Source organism: Oncorhynchus mykiss, chromosome 19 (genome assembly GCF_013265735.2).
Source record: "Oncorhynchus mykiss isolate Arlee chromosome 19, USDA_OmykA_1.1, whole genome shotgun sequence".
Taxonomy (NCBI): Eukaryota; Metazoa; Chordata; class Actinopteri; order Salmoniformes; family Salmonidae; genus Oncorhynchus; species Oncorhynchus mykiss.
This window is the reverse complement of record NC_048583.1, coordinates 13357216-13367187: the sequence shown is the minus strand read 5'-3', so window position 1 is coordinate 13367187 and position 9972 is coordinate 13357216.

The following is a 9972-nucleotide window of genomic DNA, read 5'->3' as shown; positions in this document are numbered from 1 at the left end:
ATAGCCTACCTATCATTGTTGCAACAACCACGGGGTTATTCTACATTGAGGACCTAAATCTACAACTGTGCCAAAAGGAGCTCCAAGCGCCTTCCATTACTCTTATTATATAAAAGCAATACTATTTAATGAATCCTACATGCAAGTTACATTATTTCATATGAATCGTCGTGTTTAATTGACTGACATAAATAACTTTCTGATAAGGCAGATTCTTAACTTGAGTAAAGCGATTACGCACGAGTTGACCCTGCAAATCAGTCGATGGAGATTTGTGCCAAACAATCGACTTATGCGCATAGGGAGGAAGGATGGGACAAAAGATATGAAAATAAGGATTACAGTTAGTTCACCACACTGACCATAAAATTGTACATGCAACATTAATATGTAGGTGTCTTATTATTCGTTATGCACTTTGTAGTCATTTGCAACATTACATGGAAATTGTGATGGTTTATTATTCTGCACTATTTTTTACTTTTATTACGCAACTTATTAGCCTAGCTCATACATGTTCATTTATTGGGTCATACCGTTCATTTAATTTAGTCTAGGTGTATTTGAAACTGAAATGTATGATGAAATGAGATGTTTTTTTCTACCTTCCAATGAACAGGCTGTATTTAATTCTGCTCTGTTCCCATAGCCTAATCAGGGTTTCCGATAGTTGATGCTGTTTATACAGGTAACATTTTTGTTCGGTGTGGCTGACACCAAGGTTGCCTTTCATTTGGAATGATTGATGAAGTCCTTACGGCTCTCCATATTCTGCAGTTTGTCAACACAACTACCTGCTGAGGGAGCGGGACGCCACGCTGTCGCTGCTGAGATGCGCAGTCTCTGGATGAAACCCGGGGAGATGTGGGTAGGCTTCGAACCCTTAGCCTAGCCTACATTATAAAACTATACGCTGTACTTTTACTAATAATAATAATTGTAATATAACATTTACCAACATTCATATTGTATATTATTGAGGAACAGTAGGCCTATTCTAAAAATTAACCTTCAGAATAGGCCATATACAAAATGCAGTTTGAGAGTTCAAGATAAACTCTACCTAAGTTTACGATTTTTTTTTTGCAAACGTATAATATCTTTCTGGAGTTCCATTTACCAGACTTTTGGTCATGTAAATCAAAAACGGATGCTAATCTGAAAGAAGCCAGGCATATACTGCACAGGTATAATAAAAGTAATACAAAATATCATTGTCATTACTATAGTCTAATAGACCCCCCCAAAAAATGAAAAGAAGAAGAATAGGGAAGGATACGAATATTTAGATTCTGGAAATAGGCCTATCTACTATTTCGTCTAGTTGACGCCAGCATGATGGGCCTACTTTCAATGGTCTCGTACACTTTGGCGAACTGACCATCAAACTCTAAACGTGATCATGCCGGACTAATTGTGTTCATGTATTTTTGCAATAGTATCCAAGACATCACAGTTTGAAAATAGGCAAGAGGGGGGAAAAGGCACCGCATGCATCTCCTTTCATTATTTTGGTATTGAACCACCAATAATGTTTTCTGCCCAAAGTTTTAAATGTGCTTTGGCATCTTTATTATTGGCGTTACTCTCACGCAAGGCTTCCTCGGGTCCAAATGTCAAGCAGATGCCAAAGTTGGGGATGTTCTTAACAATCTGAAACCGCACCTCCCAATTCAAAGCCCAAACCCAACGCTCTTGGAAATCGGAAATTGGGTTCCCATAGCCTTTTTTCTTTTTTTGGTGTAATTTTACAATTTATGGTATAGGATTATTGGGTTTTTAATGATTTTCTGCTCTTTTTTATGTACTAAAATAGATCTCAATCAATCTGACATTGAAATATTGTGAGGTCAACAGACAGCAGTTATAGAAAGGCAGGAGTTTTGAGTGTTTGTTTTGCTTACCGATTTGATCCATGAGTATAGGCCTATATTGTCTGCAGTTTGTTTCAAAAGCATGCCAATAACTCCATCTGACTGCAAACGTGCACTGATTACGTTACGGAAGTTTTGGTTGGATCCACTCGGCCCCATAACAACCCTGCGCACAAGGGGATGTGTCAATAATGTTTTAAAAGGGTATGAATACACCTGAAAATGATGAAGATAATTTCAAGAAAACACGCTAACTAGGGGTAGTCCTTCGAAAGAAATGAATTACCCATCGGCAGTCCCGCAACGATGGTGCTTGTAGCTGCCCTCTCTGTCTCCGGGTCTTCTTTAGTGCTCTCGAGAACTCTATTTCCTATCGAAAAAGCATCGAATTGCGATTATTTTAGGGAGTTACATGGCCTGATAATAATCTAATTATTTTCAATAGCATCGTTATAAGATGTATCTAATAAGTTCTCAACACTTAAACAAAGTACATTGGCTGTAGGGAATAAAGCAATTTACGTGATATATAACGAGATGTCCTTATGATCATTCTTTCAACATCATCTTCTATGATGAAAACATTTCAGAAATACATTCTATTATCCTTATGAAATACGTCAGTTCACGTAAATAAATTAAAAGCAGAAACATTAATCACAAACAATATTTCCCCTAGCACGTATCAAGTAGCCTTATTGGCCATATCATAAATAATCACGATACGATATTATACTGATACGATTACCTGATATAATTGCTTGTTAGTCCGCTTAAATGTCACATTTGATTTGATCAAGGAACTGTACAAGAGATAACGGACTTTAGTTCTGTCAGAGGTTAAAAGAACTGTAATCTCCAGATGGCCTTCTAATTGAAAATGGGCTGCCTTATTTTGTACTTAAGGTAACAAATGAAAGACGCACGAGGACTTGATTTTTATGGCCGTTATGTCAAGCATGGGGAAGTCCTTTCAAAGAAGATGGAGGAGTATTGTAGCCCACTGAATGTTTATTTATATAAATGAACGAATCCAACATTTGCTATATGGTTACATGGACACATATTGTTGTTGGGTGGGGAAGATTAAAACAATATCCTAGCCTTTTTCTGACCTGACAGAGCAGCAGCAAGTTGGTTGCAGTTGATACTAATGTCACAGTCCATCCCAAAAACAAAATGGTTTAAAAAGTTAGCAAAAATCTGAAATCTTCTAATGATAATGTAAATAAATGTATGTTCTCATAATGAATTACAATATGTCCAGGTATAGCCTCTGTACACTCTACTGGCTATGAAGCCAAGCCAGTGAAGCAACTAATTGTATAATATAAGTCCAGTATATACCATAAGTATATACACCCTAAACATAGCCCCATCTGCAAACAGGGTCATTCTCTCCACACACACACACACACACACACACACACACACACTCACACACACAAACACACTCTCTCTCTCTCTCTTTGTCTCCTATCCTGCAGCCTAAAGTGTCCCTTATTTTCTGGAGTGGACAGAGAGTCTTCTGGACATCCAACAGCTCTGGCCAGCTGTTGTCCAGCTGTGGGGAGCGTTCAGTGACCAAGTCTCTATACCTATCATAGACATCCCATCACAGACACGGCCCATAGGCTGATTCTCTATACCTGTCCTGTCATGGCTATGCTCTGATGAAGGGGAGTTAGGGAACAGTTGTCTTCTGTTTCATACAGGGAAGAAGGAAGGAGACTTCATATCCTATTGGAAAGGGTACTTTTCAAAACCTCGGTCTGGCACTTGACGGTACATTGGGATTCATTGGGAAGGAATGTGACCGCGAATATGACATGACAATCATTTTCAGCACCAGGACAGTGCTGTCATAGCCATCCATGTACATAACCAAGTTGACTGTTGCAGTCCGTTCTCTCTCCTTATGGTTCTTGGCTCTGAGTCGAATACCTCAAGGTGAGTTCCTGATTCTAAGGCGAGTCCTGAATAAGCCGTTAGGTGATGTAAGTGGTGGGGATATGTTTTATGGGATGTTTTTTTCCTGAGACCATATCTCTCTGACAACTTACATTACATTGCTGCCTCCCCTCCCCCAAGCGACATAAAGATATACTAGGGAGAGCGCCCTGCCTAGACGTGACAGGCTGGGGTGTCTGACCCTTGTCAGATTACAAGGAGGGGAGATCAGTGATCAGTCTATAGGCTGTTGAGCTGTTGGGTGGAACTACTGCTTTAATCTATCTGCTTATACATCCCCATCATATCGCAATCGCTGCGCTGCTACTGTTACTAGATTGGCACTGAGAGATGGAGAATAGAATAGAATGGGCTGGAATGGAATGGAATAGAATTGGATAGAATGGGATAGAAAAAAATACACCAAAATATTCACTCATTTGTCCAACATAGCCCACACATTATAACACACTGGAGTACATTTCCAACATTTGTAAATTAACTCTGCTGTAAATTTGGCAATAAGCTTTTATGGAAGGAGGCAGTTCCTTTCCGGATGGCGAGGGTCAACTTATTCAAAGGCTCTCTTCTGACATACTGCTGTACAACACCAGGCCATTCAGCAGCACTATGACAGTGTTATTAGATCCTGAGTGCATCTCAGGAAGTGTGGCCCAGGCTTTACTGGCTATGCTATTGAACATTAAAAGCCCACAAGGCGTAGTAGCGTAATCTATATAATAACCCATAAAGGTTTAATTTACAGAAAGCCCGCTTGTTTCTCACCTCAGTGTCTATGTCTTAAAATGTATCCTATTCCCTACATAGTGCACTACTTTTGACCAGGACCCATAGGGCTCTAGATTAAAGTAGCACACTGTGTAGGAAATAGGGTGACATTTGTGACGCAAACCAGTGAATTCCATAAGAGTTACATTGTATCAAGCGTCAAATCTAAACAGGATCTGCTGGGCTGGTTTCCAGCTAGGGGTTCCTCTAAAAGATCCGACAGGAAATGTGATGGAAACCACTGAAACACAATCTTCAGTTAACGCTGTTTTCTGGCCTCGCGAGGGGCAAGTTTCTGTACTGAATGAAGAGGCAATAGGTTGGGGGGATAGGGGGGATATGACTTTGAGTGAATCGTCCAAAGTATGCAGTATAAAGGCAGGGTACCCTGGCATATTAAAGCAAGGGTGGGAAAGCTACCATAAGGTGTGTACATCAAATACACAGATGGGGTGGCACAGTCAAACACAGACCAACAGAGTGGTCAACCACATGTTGTGAGAGTTGTTATGAATGGCGTTAGTTATAGTATGCCAATGTCCCCACTCTCCACAATAGCTCATCAACTCCAATGCCCCCTGCTTCAAAGCACCAGGAGGGAGACCCAGAGATCCAACGAGACCTCGGTTGGGAGCAGCCCTCTGTGGGTATGGAGGGCACCAGAGCCAGGGTACCGGGCCCTCCTGCGGCCTCGGAGGTCCTGCCCTCAGCCTCTCTAAGGGCCCAGTTCTTCCAGGTTCCTTTGGCCCTCAGGCTAAAATAATATCCAGTGGCTCCAGTCACTGAGCCTGGTTAATGCATCTGTCCAAGGCCTGCAATTACCTGGTCATAACATTACCACAGCCGTTGCCAGCCAACCAATCACGGCAGGGCTTCTATAGGCTTCTAAACAGCGCACATTTCGCCAATGTCAAGCTGTTTGATCTCTGAGGGTAATATTGCTGAGAGAAACGTATCAGGAGAGAGATGGGAGAGGCCGAAGAGATGTATGTTTGTATTCTACCTAGCGCCTATTGTTTGGAGGTATCCACCTTCATCACAGACTGGGACATGCGAGACATACTACACACACAACGGTGCAGGTTTACACGTATAGAGAGAGACACACTCACAGACAGATAATCATGCATTATGTTTATACACTTTTAGTAAGAAATAAATACTATGGGTTCAAGATGTGTTGCTTATAAATCAATCAGACATTTTTCTTTTTTATATGTCAAGTAATTATTCAGCTCTTGTTTTTCGATGTAAGCTATCCGTTATATACGTGGGGTTTTAAGATCATTCAAATGATCTAATTTCTGTAGGCCTATAGCTGCTCTGTGTTGTGCCTGCATGCCGCCTCTTCATTATACCTTAATGAAGCATGGACGTTTTGCTTGTTTGTGATTTGTACAAGTCCAGTCCTATGTTTTGCTGCTGTGCCTATGAGCATTGGTGGTATAGTGCCTCGGTGTCTGCCGACTGAAAAACATAAAATGGCGCGTGATTAATCGTGCAATTACCAGGGTAATTTTCCCTCTTATCGGCGCCGGACTGCAGAGTGATTTGCTTTATTGACGTCCTTGTTTTCACACATTACTACATTGTAAAAAGTCAAGGTGCGTTAATAAAAGGCAGAGGTGAGCGCTGTGTAATTATAAAACACACACATTTGTAATCCCGAGCCATCAAAGCGGTGAGACATAATTATAATTACTATGACAACCGATTATGTTTGTTTTTCAGAATGATTTGTAACGGGTTTTTGATTTGTAATCGATTCGTTTAATCATAATTATCTTAATCAGAGGTAAATAATCACACTGAGGGGATGAATTAGTGCTTTAAGAAAGCCTAGAGGAACATTTTACCGCCTGGTTTATCATTATGTCCTTTACATAGAAATGAAAACATCCTTGATTTTGACCCACTCAACATGCTAGAAAAATATGGCAAACTCTACTTAAGTAGGCCTAGCCTCGGTAAATGAACGTTTGCTTTGAAATGCAATGCAATAAGGCTTTATTGATGTTGTAGACTACATTGGAACTAAATCTAGGCCAGATTTTTTTTTAAACAAGGTGACATTTACCCAGTTATTCTTTGTAATGATTAATGCGATACGTTGCCCGCACGAGCATGCTTTTGCGGCACATTCGATAGTGCGCCGGACCTCGGGCTACAAGGTCGAGGGTTCGAGACCTGCTCCCTGCCTGTTTCATTACAATATATATATATATATATATATATATATATATATATATATATATATATATATATATATATATATATATAGCCTTATTGCGTTTCACTTCAAAGCAAACATATTAATTTACCTTGGCTAGGCCTATAAGTAGATTTAGCTAAATCTTTCTTACATATTGAGTAGGTCAAAATAAAGAACGTTATATATTTGGGTCGACTGTTGGAAAGAAATATAGTGGGTGATGGGCGATTTGCGATTAAAAAAAATATATGGGTAACAAACGTTGGAATTAAGACATTTACGTTTTTTTTAGGTACAGTTTATTAGAGATTGAATGAATGTATCAGTTTCCGTGTGTGTGTAACGTATATGCTGTACTTTTCCTATAATAGAACATCTATAGGCCTATCGTATATTGAAGATTGAGTTGTCCCTTCGCAATCATCCATGCAATGCAGACTCTTCCCCGTTGTTGGAAGAGGAGTAATCGGCTATATAGGCCAGTCAAGCATCCTCTTTACATAGCCAGAAAAAGCAAATTATTTGATTCAAAGTGACCATGAGTCCCATGGCATTCTTTTCAAACAAGGATGTAATCCGTCACGAAATCAACGAATAAACTATTCAAATGAATATTAAACGGTTCACAATCATTCGATAGTGAATAGGTCCATTAAGAATTGAAAGTGAAAAAATCATCCTTTCAAAATAACGACGCTGAGGAATAAATTCACATAGACAACAATGATGGGTTCAACAATTAGATTAACATTTTTTTTACAGTTGCATTAAGGGTTAGTGAGCGAATGCTCACAGTTTAGGTTGTTTATATTCCCTTATTTAACTTGGCAATACGGCCAGACAGAGCAAAGGCACGAAATAGGCTTAGAATACATCATACACAACAACATTCCTAGAACTTTAAACATTGCTTCGAGTTGTGCTCTTATAAGATGACGTATGCATGCCACATCGCTGTTTAAATTATGTTATAGGCCGAATAAATGAATCATGTTATTATTTTTCATAAATGAACGACACATTTTTTCACTAGGGTAAAATAAAAACGGTAGGCTGATTCATTTAGAAAATAATGGAATGTAGTATATTTTACTCTATATATCTCATATTTGCATGCGAAGGGAAATCCTACACACCACGAGCAAGGCATTTTGACACAAAACAGGCAGAAATAATAACTTAATGAATTCCTGATCACATTTGGTATTGCATTAAAAAATGAATCATGTTATTATTTTTCATAAATGAACGACACATTTTTTCACTAGGGTAAAATAAAAACGGTAGGCTGATTCATTTAGAAAATAATGGAATGTAGTATATTTTACTCTATATATCTCATATTTGCATGCGAAGGGAAATCCTACACACCACGAGCAAGGCATTTTGACACAAAACAGGCAGAAATAATAACTTAATGAATTCCTGATCACATTTGGTATTGCATTAAAAAAGCCTAGTTTCTTCAATGAGAGCATGATTTTCTCTCCAATAGTTTTTGTGTTTCGTTTTCAGATGTTTTCATCATACACTTGCCTGACATATGAATTCAATTCATGAACAGCAAATCTGCACACAATATTGATGCTCTACGCTATTTGCTGTTCTATCCTTCGATGCGTCAAGGACACATTACAAGAGCTGGTCACAACAATTTTAGACCAAATAATAAGTCAAATAAGAAATCCATTCACGTAAAATTGGCCTACACTCTTAGAAAACAGTCCCAGTAGTGATTGCATCATTTTCGCATAAACGAACCATTTCAGATAGATCCAAAAAGGCTTATCGGGTTGCGTCATATATGGAACCTTTTAAGGGTTCTTTAAGGGTTCTTTAAGGGTATATGGCGCCATGTATGAAGCAAGCAACCCTTTTTGGTTCTATCCGGATTTTTTTTAAGAGTGTATACGTTTCGTTTATGCGAAAATGATAGAATCACTCCTGGGACTTTTTTTCTTCTGAAGTTGACCATCTTCTCATCGAATGTGGAAAAACCACCATTGCTACCCGTAAGGTAGACCACATTCTCTCTCTCTCTCTCTCTCTCTGCACCAAGGCATTGTCCACGATCACTAGGTGGCGATAGAAACCCCCACTGAAACACAACGTGGTTTCAGAGAAACCTGCCAACCTTTCGCCTCAGTCGAAACAACCAAAACAAAAACATGTCCAAGTGTAAGCAGCATTCAGAAATAACACAACCTAACAAACAACATCAATTACTGTTTTTCTCTAGAACATGAGTTCATATTCTGTAGTTAACTTGCAGGCCTATTCCAGCTGCTCCTCCAACAGATCCCACTGGGAGCACACTGGTTGAATCAAAGTTGTTTCCATGTCATTTCAATGAAAATACGTTGTCTGTGCCCAGTGGGATATCAACCATCCATCAAGACCTGGGAAGAGTGACTAGAAAGCTTAGGATTTTACGTAGCAGGTTAGGGTTAGCTAAAATACAAAACAAATCTACTTTTGACGTCAATTTGACATAAACTGTATCCCATCTAGACATGGCCGCATCTAGCTGAACAGTGAGGGAGAGAGTTCTAATCCCCACTGTTGTGCTCTTGAGTCTCTCTCTCTCTGCCTCTCTTGGCTGCTCTACCAGTCTCTCATCTTTCTTTCACTCTCCCCATCTCATTTATCTAGAATGGTGATCGCAGCCAGTCACCTCTCTCTCTCTCTCTCTCTCTCAATGGGCTTTATTGGCATGAGAAACATATGTTAACATTGTCTCCCTCTCTTTCTCTCTCCCCATGGGGCCCGAGGTGACCCAGGGTGCCCCTCTCGCCCGCCTGCGTGGCCATGTGGGTGGCCGCGGGTCGTAAGGCTGGCCTGGACTGCCAGGAATGCCCCCCGGCTTAAGGCCTTACTCACAGCTGTTGGCATACACTCAGTCCTCTGGCTCAGACCGTCCAGACACACTGTGCACTTTCCCCACATTCCTCCACACGTTGTTCCTCCTCAACCCCAAACTGACTGACGCCTAGTCAACCCCAAAGCCAGCCTGGACAACCTAGTCCGTGCCAGACAGAGACATGTCTGGGTATTTGTTGCCTGACTGGCAAGGGAGACGCACGGTAAGAGAGTTGCACTCCGCACACAGCATGGGAAACACTGTCCATTGAACACTACAGATGGTGT